The sequence below is a fragment of the Leuresthes tenuis genome, unplaced genomic scaffold, assembly GCF_036924035.1.
Source record: "Leuresthes tenuis unplaced genomic scaffold, fLeuTen1.0.hap1 SCAF_11, whole genome shotgun sequence".
In the NCBI taxonomy this organism is placed as follows: Eukaryota; Metazoa; Chordata; class Actinopteri; order Atheriniformes; family Atherinopsidae; genus Leuresthes; species Leuresthes tenuis.
This window is the reverse complement of record NW_027325365.1, coordinates 25,713,718-25,732,061: the sequence shown is the minus strand read 5'-3', so window position 1 is coordinate 25,732,061 and position 18,344 is coordinate 25,713,718. Positions and strand designations below refer to the sequence as shown.

General features: G+C 40.1%; 3 non-coding genes across 3 annotated transcripts; all 3 read right to left on the bottom strand.

The window, feature by feature from the left end:
* Window positions 1–2,573: 2,573 nt before the first annotated feature.
* trnam-cau (transfer RNA methionine (anticodon CAU)) lies at window positions 2,574–2,645 on the bottom strand. The gene has a single exon. It is a non-coding gene; the product is annotated as a tRNA-Met (tRNA).
* Window positions 2,646–15,699: 13,054 nt separating this feature from the next.
* On the bottom strand, window positions 15,700–15,771 carry trnam-cau (transfer RNA methionine (anticodon CAU)). Its single transcript has one exon. It is a non-coding gene; the product is annotated as a tRNA-Met (tRNA).
* Window positions 15,772–16,751: 980 nt separating this feature from the next.
* trnal-uag (transfer RNA leucine (anticodon UAG)) lies at window positions 16,752–16,833 on the bottom strand. The gene has a single exon. It is a non-coding gene; the product is annotated as a tRNA-Leu (tRNA).
* Window positions 16,834–18,344: the final 1,511 nt, after the last annotated feature.

The following is an 18,344-nucleotide window of genomic DNA, read 5'->3' as shown; positions in this document are numbered from 1 at the left end:
AGTTCACCCTCATTTGTAGATATACAGAGGTTTAAAACCTGCAACTTCAAATGACTTTGGTCTCTATGGCTTGTATCTCCAACATTACATGTCCACTGAAAGGTCTTGGATTCATGTTTGAATCCTTTGCAGAGAATGAAAGTACACTTGACATATGGGTTACCTCCGCACAGGACAACTACATGTTCTTTTTTATGAAAGCAGACTTGTACTTTTGATGGTGAAACTGCCACCAAATAGAGCATTCACAATGGCAGGATTTGAACCCACGCCTCCACAGAGACTGGAGCCTAAATCCAGCGCCTTCGACCAAATTACCAAAAACAGCTGCCAGTCAACCACAGGTCCACCGACCTCTGGGTTATGGGCCCAACATTACATCTCCACTGGGGTGATTTTCTTATTATTCATTGCATTGGGGCTTTAAAGAGTGTAATATTAGTGGTTTGGACTCTGAGTCATAGTGTATGAATGTTAGACCTACTGACTGACAATGCATAGCATCTGGGTGACCTCAGCCACATCCTTAACCTCCATTTCCAAAACCTGAAGAGTAATGGCCACAAATAAAAATAAGCCTTGGAAAAGATAGCTTGCCAACCAGCCGGCAATATCACAGTGGTAACATCTATTTTTTTCCATGTCTGTTTCACTGTTTATTCTGTGAGCTGAAGGGACTCTTTAGTTGTGTAATATTAATTTATACGCTTCATACAGGACTCTCTGTAGTTCCACATATAAAAATTATTTCTGACCAAAGTCTCCTTTATCTCTGGCAGTAGAAGAAACTGAAATTCTTCAAAATGTCAGTCACAAGTTAGACTTGGCAAAATGAGCTATCTTTCTCTGGTCACGCATTAAGACTGCAAGGCGCACCAAGAAAGGTCTGGGATTCATGTTTGCACCTTAGCAGAGAAAGAAAGTACGCCTGACATATGGGTTACCGTCCTAAAGGACAACTACATGTGTAAGATTTCCTCTAAGTTCAATCAACTTAAAGGTAAAATTTGTTTTTTTTCTTGAAAGCAGACTTGTACTTTTGATGGTGAAACTGCCACCAAATAGAGCATTCACAATGGCAGGATTTAATCACTTTACACCACTATGTTAACAGGTCACCTTCATTAGTAGATATACAGAGGTTTAAAACCTGCAACTTCAAATGACTTTGGTCTCTATTGTTACGATCCCCAACATTACATGTCCACTGCAAGGCGCACCAAGAAAAATCTGGGATTCATGTTTGCAACTTAGCAGAGAATGAAGGTACACTTGATATATGGGTTACCTCTCCAAAGGACAACTACATCTGTAAGATTTCTTCAGAGTTCCATCAACTTCAAGGTAACATTTGTTTTTTTTTCTTGAAAGCAGACTTGTACTTTTGATGGTGAAACTGCCACCAAATAGAGCATTCACAATGGCAGGATTTAATCACTTTACACCACTGTGTTAACAGGTCACCCTCATTAGTAGATATACAGAGGCTTAAAACCTGCAACTTCAAATGACTTTGGTCTCTATGGCTACGATCCCCAACATTACATGTCCACTGCAAGGCGCACCAAGAAAAAACTGGGATTCATGTTTGCACCTTAGCAGAGAATGAAAGTGCACTAGACATATGGGTTATCTCTCCAAAGGACAACTACATGTGTAAGATTTCTTCAGAGTTCCATCAACTTCAAGTTAACATTTGTTTTTTTTCTTGAAAGCAGACTTGTACTTTTGATGGTGAAACTGCCACCAAATAGAGCATTCACAATGGCAGGATTTAATCACTTTACACCACTATGTTAACAGGTCACCCTCATTAGTAGATATACAGAGGTTTAAAACCTGCAACTTCAAATGACTTTGGTCTCTATGGCTTGTATCTCCAACATTACATGTCCACTGAAAGGTCTTGGATTCATGTTTGAATCCTTTGCAGAGAATGAAAGTACACTTGACATATGGGTTACCTCCGCACAGGACAACTACATGTTCTTTTTCTTGAAAGCAGACTTGTACTTTTGATGGTGAAACTGCCACCAAATAGAGCATTCACAATGGCAGGATTTTAACCCACAGCTCCACAGAGACTGGAGCTGAAATACAGCACCTTCGACCACACTACCAAAGACAGCTTTGAGTCCACTACAGGGGACCGTCAGCTTTCAAAGATGACTGAACTGAAGGATCGTAATCAAGAGCTGTCAGTAGAGCCTTATAGATGAAACTTTTCTAACGCATAATAACACAAGCAGTACTTTCAGCCTGTTGTATAGAAACATTTAGTAGCAATATTTGCAAGGACAAACGGCTTCATTGAGCTAAGTGACCAGAAATAAGTTTCACCCTCTTGTGAACAGGAGTCCTTAAAAGTAAATTGTCAGGTACTGAAAGAAGGAGCAAGCTTCCCTCAAGAAAAGATGGATGTTCGGAAACTTATGATTACCAGTTGTAGTCTTCCCACTATGGAACACCCAGATATATTTGTTATGCTTTTCATCAAAAGCCATGAAATCTTTACAGAAGAGAGGATAACAAAGGAAAAGTACACACGAGCAGTAGTTGATAATAGGAAGGTCTAGCAGAGGATGGTTTCGATCCATCGACCTCTGGGTTATGGGCCCAGCACGCTTCCGCTGCGCCACTCTGCTTTTACACAGGGATTCCTAGGACTGAGATACCAAAGAGTTTATGGAGACACATTTGAAGATTGCAAGCACAGCAGTCCAAGCGCTGTGACACTCAGCTTCCATGTATCTTGATTAGGGTTTTGGAAAACTAGGAACCTCCAAATTACAATCACAACATTAGAAGTCACTGCAATACCTTGAATGGCGTCTTGAGTCCGGTTTCAATTCAGTCACGTCACACCACTATTTTAACAGGTCACTGTTATAATTGGCTTTGATCTTAGACATTATAAATTCATATTCTGTATTTTCCTAAATAACCTATGTTCCTAGCTGGTACTTTTCCACTCTGCTCATACTGCACAACAGATGACCTTAAATGGTCCAAGACCTTAGAAGGACATAAACAACTAGGTCAGACAAAACATCTCTATTAGGGCAGATAGGTCTGGTACATTAGATCCACGCCTAAAACAGCACTCACACACACACACATTGTTTATCACATCCAAAGAACACAACAAGGACAGCAGCTGGCCTGAGCATGTCACCCAAAACTGGCCAATTATACTCTGACAAGTGTGAAAACAACTTCTGTGAGATAAAGCTGAATATAAATATGACATGTTTCCGGATAACGGGGCTCGGCCTGACAGATTTCCTGCGGGAGCTCTGGCACTCCGAGTCCAGCGCTGCAATATACTTTATTTGTGACCACTAATAAATACTTTTTTAATAAACGATTTCTCCAGCTTGTTCTTGAGCTTCCAATGAAAAAACCGGGCTAACAATTGGTGCCGTGACCCGGATTGGCTGACTCTGAGACCGTGTCCGATCGAGGACTTCCGGAGCTGGTTGGAGGGGACTCTTCTTCAGACAATTCAAGGCGCCTAAAACACAAGGTGAGCAGAAAACCTCTTGTATCAAGATATGTGAAATTTCTGCACATTGGTCATTCTAAACTAAATTGTCTGAATTAGGATGTCCTCCGATCACTAAATCAAAAGCACAAAATTTGTGTCTGCAGGTTTACTAGGTGGTCACATGTAAAGTATAAACACATAGTCTCACATAGGGAGAGTCATATGTGTCCTAGTTTAGTACAATTTGGCCAAATAAAAGACATAAATTAAGATAACATAAATTCATCCTGTCTTCTAAATTGAATAGGAATTAGATGCCAATGGGCGGGGGTCTATTAGTCCACTATCGCGGTGTGAGTAATCTCGGTATTACTGCATGACCGGATGTGAGTAATTTCTGCGCACAAGGGCGCTTGGACCTTTATCTGCAATCGGCGGTGGGTCTGTATTACTGCACTATAGGCGGCGTGAGTAATTTCTGCGCACGAGGGCGCTTGGACCTTTATCTGCAATCGGCGGTGGGTCTGTATTACTTCACAATAGACTGTGTGGGTAATTTCTGCGCACAAGGGTGCTTGGACCTCTATCTGCAATCGGCGGTGGGTCTGTATTACTTCACGTTTGGTGGTTGGACTGTAAAATCCGCAATTGGCGGTGTGTCTGTTTTTGTTTTTTTCTCTCCGCAATCGGCGGTGGTTCTGCAGATGTTGTGCATAGACGATATACTAAGGGTTTATCTCTGCATAAGGACACAGGGCTAAGTTTTATTATTTTTCATGAAAATGTGGGGTGGTTTGCTACTTGGTTGATATTTTACTGTGTTAGTGGAAGTGTATCGAGCAGTCGAGACTGATCGAGAATTCCTACACTGACACAGATCTCAAGTGGTTCTGTAAAAGGGGGGCATTGGAATAGAAAATAAAGGGGAATTTAGTTAGGGTGTTACAGAGATTGGTGAATTAAAACGAGTGAAGGGACTGGGAGAACCCCCAGCGATCAAGCGCACAGAGTAAAAGATTCTGTGTAGAAGCTTCTTGGTCGGGTCCAACACTCGGGCATTGCGCCATTCACCCATTCTGATTAACACGTGTAAAACATTTAAACATGTCACAAATCATAGTTGAGAAGTGGAAAACAGGTAAACCCGGCTCATTGGGGTCGGTATTGTTTAACACCTTGACTAGATGGATAAAAAAGGTTCGAAGAGAAGATGAAAAAGGAGGGACTGAGAGAGTTGTGAACTGGACGAGAGAAATGCAAGAGAGAGGAATGTTTGGGGTGTGTGAAAGTGCTCCACCGCTACTGAGGGATTTCTCCATGTTTTTAAAACAAGCAACAGGCAGTAGGAATCAAGCAACAGCAAAGCTAAAGGAGGCAGGTTTATTCCAGAAAGCAAGGGCAGATAAAGACGGAAAAAAAACAAAACATTTCTTGCAGACTGTCAGCATTTTTAGGAGAAGTTAAATTCTATATTCAGACGCAGTCCTCTGCACCACTACCACAGCATGTGCCAGACACAACGTCATCTTTTCCAGGGACACATCCTACTACACTAGAAGATAAGACACCTCTTCCCAACATCACGCATGCTCAATAACAGAAGCATGCCATTTAGCAAAAGAAAAAACTGACCATTTATACAGATTCAGCATAAACAGCTTAGGCTGTACATGTGGACATGTGTAATTGGAAAAGACAAGGTTAGATATCCTTAGCTTTGTCATAAATGCTCTCACCCTAAGATTATCTCATCCCAACCCTGCTTCCCTCTTCCCTCATTCAGCCCTGAGAGTGAGGACAGATTCTGATTGATCATTGGCCTGTACTAAAAGAGTACCAGAGTTACATATAGTTATTTAGTTGAAAAATTTACAATGATAATGGAAGTTTTTACTAGAGCCTTTATCATCAATTCAACAATTAATTTATTTTAAAATAAAGTTGAATGGGAGAAGGGGCTGCACGGTGGTGTGGTGATTAGCACCATAGCCTCACAGCAAGAGGATTCCAGGTTTAATCCCCGCCTGGGGCCTTTCTGTGTGGAGTTTGCATGTTCTCCCCGTGTATGCATGGGTTCTCTCCGGGTTCTCCAGCTTCCTCCCACCGTCCAAAAACAGGCATGTTAGGTTAATTGGTGACTCTAAATTGTCCTTAGGAGTGAGTGTGAGTGTGCATGGTTGTTTGTCTCGTTTGTCTCTATGTGTGGCCCTGTGATGGACTGGCGACCTGTCCAGGGTGTACCCCGCCTTTCGCTCGATGACTGCTGGGATAGGCTCCAGCCTCCCCCCCCCCGCTACCCGATTAACGGACTGACGGTAGAGAAAATGGATGGATGGATGAATGGGAGAAATACCAAATTGAATGGACAATCTGAAATCCGCTTTTCAATGCACGTATCACAGTGAAGAGATAACAAAATAAAAAATCCAAAATAAATCCAGGAAGAACAGACTGTTTAAAACTAAACATTAGAACCAGTTTGTTGTTGAATTAAGATTTAACAGCTCTCTTAAAAAGTTAAGGTCAGACAAACAAACACAGCATTTAAATCTTTGATCCTTTAATTGAAAAACTGCCTGAACAAAAGATGTTCTACAAATTGAGACTTTATGATTTCCACCTGAAGCAGGTCTGAGACCGGACAGTCAGACCATATGACATATTAGAAAATATCAGGATTTAACAGCAAGGTCAGACAGATAGGTGTCAGACAGTTTCTTACCATCTTAAAGCATTAAAGGTTAGCCTTTATTGTGTTAGAGATCACAGTAGCATGACTTAAAATTTAGCTAATCTAAATACTTCTCCTCTGCTTCTTTTAACCAATTCTGAGTTAATATTTATCATCAGTATTTATATTTAATCTCATTAAACCATTTAACTATTTAACTGCAGCAGATCTATGAATATATTGATCTGTTATCTTAACAGAGCAGCAAAGTGCTTTGCAGAAAGGTTTAAAGTGAGTTAGATTATTAGGAAATTAACAAAAACACGGCAATAAAAGGCACAACGAGAGTCAGATATCACCAATGACTTTCTTAAAGAAGAAAACTCTAAAAGAAATTTAAAGACAGCTGCGCTGCAGTAAGTCTGAGTCATAACAAGTCAAGTCAAGGTTTGTTTTCATGGCACATTTAAAAACAGCCACAGCAACCAGAGAGCTGTACAGCTGAACAATATATTAATACTATTAGCAAATTCTAACCCTGCAGATAAATATTAATTAATCTAACAATAAACATTGAATAAATTAGTGAAATGAAAACAAAAACAGTGTTTACAGTTAAAGACATGCCTCTATACCAGACATGTGTCACTGGAAAAGGAAAGGCTTTGTGACCTCAGCAGGCACCCCGGTTAAACACTTAAATCAATTACTCGAACTATATTATCCCATACTTGAACCAAAACAAGTTGCTATAGTCAAGTGCAGAGGACATCAAAAGGGAGATGGGAGAGTAGCGAGAGGCAACAATGCGGCAGATAAGGCAGCAAAAACAAAAGCAAGATATACTGCATTTAACCAGATGTCTCAGAAAACATTGGAGGTAAAATCACAACGAGAATTATGTTTAGAAAACATTAAAGAACTTCACGAAGCAGCGGCACCGTCTGAAAAGCAAGCATGGAACGGAAAAAATAAATAAAAAAGGATTCCACAAGACTCTGGAGGAATCATGAAGGCAAAATAGTAGCTCCAACTGGACTACTAAATTTGCTATGTCAAGAAGCACACAGTAGAGCACACTGTGCTAGCTCAAAAGTAACAGCGCTAATTTCACAACACTGGTGGCACCCCCACCTAAAAGACACAATAAAATATCTTGTGCAATCTTGTGAAATTTGCAAGCTGTTCAATCTCAAAGCAGGACTAGACAAGTTTCCCAGTACCTGATGCCCCTTGGAAGCAGATAGTAATTGATTGTACTGACATGGGAGCAGGAAACAGGACTGAAGGTAAACGATATCTTCTAGTGGGTGTGGATCCCTTTTCTAGATGGGTAGAAGCCACACCTACTAAAACCGAAAAAGGAAAAGAAGTCATTAAATGGCTTACAAGAGAAATTATTCCAAGATTTGGGGTACCAGAAGTGATAAGATCAGACAATGGTACTCACTCACTTTTCTAATGAAGAACTAAGAGAAGTAGAAAAGATGTTTGGAATTACACATAAGCTCGGTGCAGTCTCTCACCCAGCTTTACAAGGACTAGTGAAAAGAGCAAATAGAACCATCAAAAAGGCCGAACAGAAGTCTGTGCAGACACACAGTTAACCTGGGCTGAAGCTCTACGTATTGTGTTAGCCTAAGATTTACTCCAAATGCCACCATGAATGTTGTCATGTTGTCCCACATGAGGTCATGACAGGGAGGAAACACCCTGTCCATTTACAACTGCACCAACAGGCTCACCCCTTGTTGTACTACAGTATGGAAACTTGTGTGAATGTGAAACAACTGAATAACACGTGATGAGGATATCTCAACAGGTTACATAAATACTCACCAAGGAACAGGACCAGGAACGTGAACAAACTTAACTGGTCCTCTCCTATATGGACAGGACGAAGAAGCTACAACACATTGTGTAAAGGTATGGTTGACTGAGAATAGACTGAGTAACTGGATCCACAAGGATCACTGTACTCAGGCTCAAGATCCTGCCGAAAGAACATTAACTGAGGTCCGGACTGACTTAGGAACCTCACCTACTGACAAAGACTAGACCACGGGGACTAAAACTCTATCAGAGACTGAACGGACCACTGACAATGAAACCAAAGGGAAACACCACTGTGGAGACTAGACTGTAGAACCGCAGTAGCAGAAACAATAATGGTTACAATAACTAATTTTCACACCTCTCCGGTGTGCAAGTCAGACATTAAAAGCTCAAGTGACAAAGAACTACAACAATAATCTGGACACACCCTCTCTTCCCCCCACTCCACACCAGGTGACTAAAAGATCTCTGAAAAATGGCAACAATCCACTTCAATTGCAATTTATTGAGAAACAATATGTACAATCCAATCTGTGCTCAGTCATGACATGTTGGTCGAAAGAAAAGGATATGAATGGGATGAATAAAATGTTCTGTGAGAACAGTTTTAATCATGTGCACTGGTGCATTCGAGAAATTACACGGGAGATGACCCAAGTTGTTTAATCTGGTGCAATCAATCAATCAATCAAACTTTATTTTCATAACACTTTTCATACAAGAAAATGTAACACAAAGTGCTTCACAAGATAGAAGAAAATAAAACAAAACAGTGAAATCCAAGGCCACATACATACACACACACACACACACACACACACACGCACATCTATACGCACACACACACCCACATACATCCACACATACTGGAAGAAAGAAGTAAAGATTAAGTAAAACATAATAAACTGAGGCAGAGCTGCTCTAAGTAAGGTAAAGCACAGAGCTTTGAACTGCACGATTAAAGGTCTAATTCATGTCAAGAAAAAACAAGAAGGATCCTGAACAATTTAGCTAACATTCCAAAATTGCTACGAGCAAAGAAAAATATTACAAAATAATATCAAGAATCTGGGCCCTTAGGTCAAAGCATGCATGCAAGGTAACAGTGATCAATAACCAACCAAAGATCTGATGTCTGACAACACAAGCGCGATGCTGTGGCACTGCTAAGGAAAAAGTTAGCAGCACAAGGCCACATGGCTCATCTAAAAAATAAATAAATGAGGAATTAAGACAAATAGAAAAATAGAATAAACCTTTGTCTTTGATTCTAATTTGTATGGAAATATGTTATTGTATCATGTGATGTTATAAGAAACTCTGATGCCACACTGTTGGTACCACATGAAGTGTTTCTAATTTAAATGAAAAAAAAAATTAAAAATTAAAAATTAAAAATTAATGCTGATCCTGAACTGTCTGTGGATGGCTCAGCATCACGAAACACAGCCACTGGTAAGAATTAAATAGAATTTAGTATAAAGTAACAAGTGAGAATTAAGCAGATCATGCTGAAATTTTATCAAAAACACTCTGAGTTGAATTAAGAGGACAGACACTATTTATCCCAAAAAGGTTAATCAGTTACTCATTGAGAAGAAATGGCTGCTTTCTTGATGCTGTGCTGCTCCCAAAATGAAATCTAACCACAAACATTTCTGTCCTGCAGCAGCAACACAGGAGCAGAAACTGCAATGGAAGAGTTCAGCAGAACTAACATACGGATGAGACTAAGTCTCATCGGGGGGGTGGAGATACAACAATTAATCATAGTTTACTAACACTTCTCAAGTTTTTCCCAAAATTCTGTGAGTCTTATCTTTTGTTCTATGTTGTCTTGTGTTTTGTCTTTGTCTTGCTGTTTTCTCTAAATGGTTTCAAGTTTTTCCACAGAAAAAGTTGATGGTACTGGATTTCTCATTAATGCTGTACAGCAGGTTGGTGAGTCTAAAGGTACTGTCCTAAAACATGGTTTCTATCAACTGGCCAGTTGTTTTGTTTTTCATTTAATTTATTTTTATTTTATTTTATTTTATTTTATTTTTAAAAAAAAAATAATTTTCGGTTTATTTATTTGTTTTTGTTTGGGGTTCATATGAAAACTTAATTGGTCGACCAATGAATACTGGGATTAAACCTGTTAAAAGGGAATTCCTGAATATAGAACATTGTGAAAATGAAATGTTGTGCTGCTCGGTTCTCTCTCCTGCTAACATTCACCCACAGCTTAAATTAACTGCATCGGCAGCAGAATCTCTACAGGACTCACAGCCAAGTGACTGACAAGACGTCAGTCTGAAATTCTGGGAGGCATGATCATCATGCCAAGATAATGGTTGAACAACCACACAACCTTCAACCACTGTCAGCAAAATAATCTGAATGCTCTCCTGAATTGTCCCAAAGAAAAATATTAGTTAGGAAAAACGGGTGGTAAAGACCCCTTTGTGGAAGTGAAGTGCTGGTAACCTCTCCTTCCTAGTTAGCTCAGACTGCTGAACTGAGGTTCAGCCAGAAGGACAACCAAACACCAAGCAGTGACAGGATTGGACCAGAAGAGACTGAGCTGCACTGCACCACTCTGCACAATGTTATCATAAAATTTTCACTGAAAAGAAATTGTCAGTTTTTACACTACGTCTATCATTACTCATCTGTTCTCAACAGGGTTATATCTTCATATTCACATCATGTTTAAATGTCTGTATTGTATTATTTTGTGATGTTCCTCTTTAGTTTAATGATTTTAAGTAGACCAATTACTAATCATAGGAATTCATACATACGTCCATTGCCATTGGTGTGAATCGGCTGTTCGGAGCGGGACCTTAGGCACTGAAAGGTAATTAAGTGGTCGGTCGCCAAGGGGGAATGGGGCCATAGGAGAATTTTCCCGGATATCAGCCATCGGGTTTTTCGCTCCTATTCGCTGCGAACAGTGGACGATCCTGATGGTAAGATTAATTGCCTTAAGCACTTTTTGGGTTTCAATATTTTATGAATTGTTGTAGCTTAGTTAATTATTGTTATGTGTTGTAATGGTACTTATGGGTTAGCAGGGTCTTGCCACTGCTTAAACCACATATAGTTTTGGACCAAAATGAACTAAGATTCTACACAGAGATTGGGTTCGGGGCCACATACACACACTAATTTTAAGAAATATTGAAACATTTATTGATTTATTCCTTGCATACACGTAAAGGCGTGATACTTATAGCTTTTAAGAAATGTGCTCATTGCAGAGTTATGATCAGTTGAGTAATGAAGGTTGAACTATTCTGGGAAAGAGGTTCTGTTCCCAGCATCATGATAAACACTCCTGATACAGAAAGGTTTAGCTAACGCATTACAATTATTTTACACATGCATATGCAATGAAAACTTGCTTGCTGCTGATAATCGCAAAGAAGAACAGCTTACACATAACAGCTCACATAATGAAGTTGTATCAAAAGGGGGATAACAAGAATCTCCTGTCTGGTTGTGCTGCACCTCAAGGTCGGTTGCCACTTGCAGTTTGGGGACCTGCTAAGTTGGCTGCCGCTAACAGGTGTGACACAATACAGAATATAACGGTCCTACCTCATTTAGTTGACACGATTAAATCATGTCAAAAGGGGGAGTTGTTATAATTGGCTTTGATCTTAGACATTATAAATTCATATTCTGTATTTTCCTAAATAACCTATGTTCCTAGCTGGTACTTTTCCACTCTGCTCATACTGCACAACAGATGACCTTAAATGGTCCAAAACCTTAGAAGGACATAAACAACTAGGTCAGACAAAACATCTCTATTAGGGCAGATAGGTCTGGTACATTAGATCCACGCCTAAAACAGCACTCACACACACACACACACATTGTTTATGACATCCAAAGAACACAACAAGGACAGCAGCTGGCCTGAGCATGTCACCCAAAACTGGCCAATTATACTCTGACAAGTGTGAAAACAACTTCTGTGAGATAAAGCTGAATATAAATATAACATGTTTCCGGATAACGGGGCTCGGCCTGACGGATTTCCTGCGGGAGCTCTGGCACTCCGAGTCCAGCGCTGCAATATACTTTATTTGTGACCACTAATAAATACTTTTTTAATAAACGATTTCTCCAGCTTGTTCTTGAGATTCCAATGAAAAAACCGGGCTAACATCACCCTCATTAGTAGATATACAGAGGCTTAAAACCTGCAACTTCAAATGACTTTGGTCTCTATGGCTACGATCCCCAACATTACATCTCCACTGGGGTGATTTTCTTATTATTCATTGCATTGAGGCTTTAAAGAGTGTAATATTAATGGTTTGGACTCTGAGTCATAGTGTATGAATGTTAGACCTACTGACTTACAATGCATAGCAACTGGGTGACCTTAGCCACATCCTTAACCTGCATTTCCAAAACCTGAAGAGTAATGGCCACAAATAAAAATAAGCCTTGGAAAAGATAGCTTGCCAACCAGCCGGCAATGTCACAGTGGTAACATCCATTTTTTTGCATGTGCTGTTTCACTGTTTATTCTCTGAGCTTGAAGGGACTCTTTAGTTGTGTGATCTTAATGTATACGCTTTATACAGGACTCTCTGTAGTTCCACATATAAAAATTATTCCGGACCAAAGTCTCCTTTATCTCTGGCAGTAGAAGAAACTGAAATTCTTCAAAATGTCAGTCACAAGTTAGACTTGGCAAAATGAGCTATCTTTCTGTGGTCACGCATTAAGACTGCAAGGCACACTAAGAAAGGTCTGGGATTCATGTTTGCACCTTAGCAGAGAAAGAAAGTACACCTGACATATGGGTTACCTTCCTAAAGGACAACTACATGTGTAAGATTTCCTCTAAGTTCAATCAACTTAAAGGTAACATTTGTTTTTTTTCTTGAAAGCAGACTTGTACTTTTGATGGTGAAACTGCCACCAAATAGAGCATTCACAATGGCAGGATTTAATCACTTTACACCACTATGTTAACAGTTCACCCTCATTAGTAGATATACAGAGGTTTACAACCTGCAACTTCAAATGACTTTGGTCTCTATGGCTTGTATCTCCAACATTACATGTCCACTGAAAGGTCTTGGATTCATGTTTGAATCCTTTGCAGAGAATGAAAGTACACTTGACATATGGGTTACCTCCGCACAGGACAACTACATGTTCTTTTTCTTGAAAGCAGACTTGTACTTTTGATGGTGAAACTGCCACCAAATAGAGCATTCACAATGGCAGGATTTTAACCCACAGCTCCACAGAGACTGGAGCTGAAATACAGCACCTTCGACGACACTACCAAAGACAACTGTGAGTCCACTATAGGGGACCGTCAGCTTTCAAAGATGACTGAACTGAAGGATCGTAATCAAGAGCTGTCAGTAGAGCCTTATAGATGAAACTTTTCTAACGCATAATAACACAAGCAGTACTTTCAGCCTGTTGTATAGAAATATTTACACCACTATGTTTACAGTTCACCCTCATTTGTAGATATACAGAGGTTTAAAACCTGCAACTTCAAATGACTTTGGTCTCTATGGCTTGTATCTCCAACATTACATGTCCACTGAAAGGTCTTGGATTCATGTTTGAATCCTTTGCAGAGAATGAAAGTACACTTGACATATGGGTTACCTCCGCACAGGACAACTACATGTTCTTTTTCTTGAAAGCAGACTTGTACTTTTGATGGTGAAACTGCCACCAAATAGAGCATTCACAATGGCAGGATTTTAACCCACAGCTCCACAGAGACTGGAGCTGAAATACAGCACCTTCGACGACACTACCAAAGACAACTGTGAGTCCACTACAGGGGACCGTCAGCTTTCAAAGATGACTGAACTGAAGGATCGTAATCAAGAGCTGTCAGTAGAGCCTTATAGATGAAACTTTTCTAACGCATAATAACACAAGCAGTACTTTCAGCCTGTTGTATAGAAATATTTACACCACTATGTTTACAGTTCACCCTCATTTGTAGATATACAGAGGTTTAAAACCTGCAACTTCAAATGACTTTGGTCTCTATGGCTACGATCCCCAACATTACCTGTCCACTGAAAAGCGCACCAGAAAGAATCTTGGATTCATGTTTGCACCATTACAGAGAATGAAGGTACACTTGACTTATGGGTTACCTCCCCAAAGGACAACTACATGTGTAAGATTTCCATCAACTTCAAGGTAACATTTGTTTTTTTTTCTTGAAAGCAGACTTGTACTTTTGATGGTGAAACTGCAACCAAATAGAACATTCACAATGGCAGGATTTAATCACTTTACACCACTATGTTAACAGGTCACCTTCATTAGTAGATATACAGAGGTTTAAAACCTGCAACTTCAAATGACTTTGGTCTCTATGGCTTGTATCTCCAACATTACATGTCCACTGAAAGGTCTTGGATTCATGTTTGAATCCTTTGCAGAGAATGAAAGTACACTGAACATGTGGGTTACCTCCGCACAGGACAACTACATGTTCTTTTTCTTGAAAGCAGACTTGTACTTTTGATGGTGAAACTGCAACCAAATAGAACATTCACAATGGCAGGATTTAATCACTTTACACCACTATGTTAACAGGTCACCTTCATTAGTAGATATACAGAGGTTTAAAACCTGCAACTTCAAATGACTTTGGTCTCTATTGTTACGATCCCCAACATCACATGTCCACTGCAAGGCGCACCAAGAAAAATCTGGGATTCATGTTTGCACCTTAGCAGAGAATGAAGGTACACTTGATATATGGGTTACCTCTCCAAAGGACAACTACATCTGTAAGATTTCTTCAGAGTTCCATCAACTTCAAGGTAACATTTGTTTTTTTTCTTGAAAGCAGACTTGTACTTTTGATGGTGAAACTGCCACCAAATAGAGCATTCACAATGGCAGGATTTAATCACTTTACACCACTATGTTAACAGGTCACCCTCATTAGTAGATATACAGAGGTTTAAAACCTGCAACTTCAAATGACTTTGGTCTCTATGGCTTGTATCTCCAACATTACATGTCCACTGAAAGGTCTTGGATTCATGTTTGAATCCTTTGCAGAGAATGAAAGTACACTTGACATATGGGTTACCTCCGCACAGGACAACTACATGTTCTTTTTCTTGAAAGCAGACTTGTACTTTTGATGGTGAAACTGCCACCAAATAGAGCATTCACAATGGCAGGATTTTAACCCACAGCTCCACAGAGACTGGAGCTGAAATACAGCACCTTCGACCACACTACCAAAGACAGCTTTGAGTCCACTACAGGGGACCGTCAGCTTTCAAAGATGATTGAACTGAAGGATCGTAATCAAGAGCTGTCAGTAGAGCCTTATAGATGAAACTTTTCTAACGCATAATAACACAAGCAGTACTTTCAGCCTGTTGTATAGAAACATTTAGTAGCAATATTTGCAAGGACAAACGGCTTCATTGAGCTAAGTGACCAGAAAGAAGTTTCACCCTCTTGTGAACAGGAGTCCTTAAAAGTAAATTGTCAGGTACTGAAAGAAGGAGCAAGCTTCCCTCAAGAAAAGATGGATGTTCGGAAACTTATGATTACCAGTTGTAGTCTTCCCACTATGGAACACCCAGATATATTTGTTATGCTTTTCATCAAAAGCCATGAAATCTTTACAGAAGAGAGGATAACAAAGGAAAAGTACACACGAGCAGTAGTTGATAATAGGAAGGTCTAGCAGAGGATGGTTTCGATCCATCGACCTCTGGGTTATGGGCCCAGCACGCTTCCGCTGCGCCACTCTGCTTTTACACAGGGATTCCTAGGACTGAGATACCAAAGTGTGAATGCAGACACATTTGAAGATTGCAAGCACAGCAGCCCAAGCGCTGTGACACTCAGCTTCCATGTATCTTGATTAGGGTTTTGGAAAACTAGGAACCTCCAAATTACAATCACAACATTAGAAGTCACTGCAATACCTTGAATGGCGTCTTGAGTCCGGTTTCAGTTCAGTCACGTCACACCACTATTTTAACAGGTCACCCTCATTAGTAGATATACAGAGGCTTAAAACCTGCAACTTCAAATGACTTTGGTCTCTATGGCTACGATCCCCAACATTACATCTCCACTGGGGTGATTTTCTTATGATTCATTGCATTGAGGCTTTAAAGAGTGTAATATTAATGGTTTGGACTCTGAGTCATAGTGTATGAATGTTAGACCTACTGACTGACAATGCATAGCATCTGGGTGACCTCAGCCACATCCTTAACCTGCATTTCCAAAACCTGAAGAGTAATGGCCACAAATAAAAATAAGCCTTGAAAAAGGACAACTACATGTGTAAGATTTCCTCTAAGTTCCATCAACTTAAAGGTAACATTTGTTTTTTTTTTCTAGAAAGCAGACTTGTACTTTTGATGGTGAAACTGCCATCAAATAGAACATTCACAATGGCAGGATTTAATCACTTTACACCACTATGTTAACAGGTCACCCTCATTAGTAGATATACAGAGGTTTAAAACCTGCAACTTCAAATGACTTTGGTCTCTATGGCTACGATCCCCAACATTACATGTCCACTGCAAGGCGCACAAAGAACGAACTGGGATTCATGTTTGCACCTTAGCAGAGAATGAAGGTACACTTGGGTTATCTCCCCAAAGGACAACTACATGTGTAAGATTTCCATCAACTTCAAGGTAACATTTGATCTCTTTCTTGAAATCAGACTTGTACTTTTGATGGTAAAAGTGCCACCAAATAGAGCATTCACAATGGCAGTGGTGGGATTGGAATCCACGCCTCCACAGACACTGGAGCCTAAATCCAGCGCCTTCGACCACTCGGCCACACTACCAAAGACAGCTGCCAGTCAACTACAGGTCCACCGACCTCCGGGTTATGGGCCCAGCAAGCTTCCACTGCGCCACTCTGCTTTTGCATTTTTTTTCCTTGGGCTGAGATAGCAAATGGTGTTAGGAGGTACATTTGAAGATTGCAAGCACAGCAGCCCAAGCGCTGTGACACTCAGCTTCCATGTATCTTGATTAGGGTTTTGGAAAACTAAGAACCTCCAAGTTACAATCACAACATTAGCAGTCACTGCAGTACTTTGAATGGGGTCTTGAGGCCTGTTTCAGTTCAGTCACGTCACACCACTATGTTAACAGGTCACTCTCATTAGTACATATACAGAGGCTTAAAATCTGCAACTTCAAATGACTTTGGTCTCTATGGCTACGATCCCCAACATTACATCTCCACTGTGGTGATTTTCTTATTATTCATTGCATTGAGGTATTAAAGAGTGTAATATTAATGGTTTGGACTCTGAGTCATAGTGTATGAATGTTAGACCTACTGACTGACAATGCATAGCATCTGGGTGACCTCAGCCACATCCTTAACCTGCATTTCCAAAACCTGAAGAGTAATGGCCACAAATAAAAATAAGCCTTGAAAAAGGACAACTACATGTGTAAGATTTCCTCTAAGTTCCATCAACTTAAAGGTAACATTTGTTTTTTTTTTCTAGAAAGCAGACTTGTACTTTTGATGGTGAAACTGCCATCAAATAGAACATTCACAATGGCAGGATTTAATCACTTTACACCACTATGTTAACAGGTCACCCTCATTAGTAGATATACAGAGGTTTAAAACCTGCAACTTCAAATGACTTTGGTCTCTATGGCTACGATCCCCAACATTACATGTCCACTGCAAGGCGCACAAAGAACGAACTGGGATTCATGTTTGCACCTTAGCAGAGAATGAAGGTACACTTGGGTTATCTCCCCAAAGGACAACTACATGTGTAAGATTTCCATCAACTTCAAGGTAACATTTGATCTCTTTCTTGAAATCAGACTTGTACTTTTGATGGTAAAAGTGCCACCAAATAGAGCATTCACAATGGCAGGATTTAATCACTTTACACCACTATGTTAACAGGTCACCTTCATTAGTAGATATACAGAGGTTTAAAACCTGCAACTTCAAAAAACTTTGGTCTCTATGGCTTGTATCTCCAACATTACATGTCCACTGAAAGGTCTTGGATTCATGTTTGAATCCTTTGCAGAGAATGAAAGTACACTGAACATATGGGTTACCTCCGCACAGGACAACTACATGTTCTTTTACTTGAAAGCAGACTTGTACTTTTGATGGTGAAACTGCCACCAAATAGAGCATTCACAATGGCAGGATTTTAACCCACAGCTCCACAGAGACTGGAGCTGAAATACAGCACCTTCGACCACACTACCAAAGACAGCTTTGAGTCCACTACAGGGGACCGTCAGCTTTCAAAGATGACTGAACTGAAGGATCGTAATCAAGAGCTGTCAGTAGAGCCTTATAGAT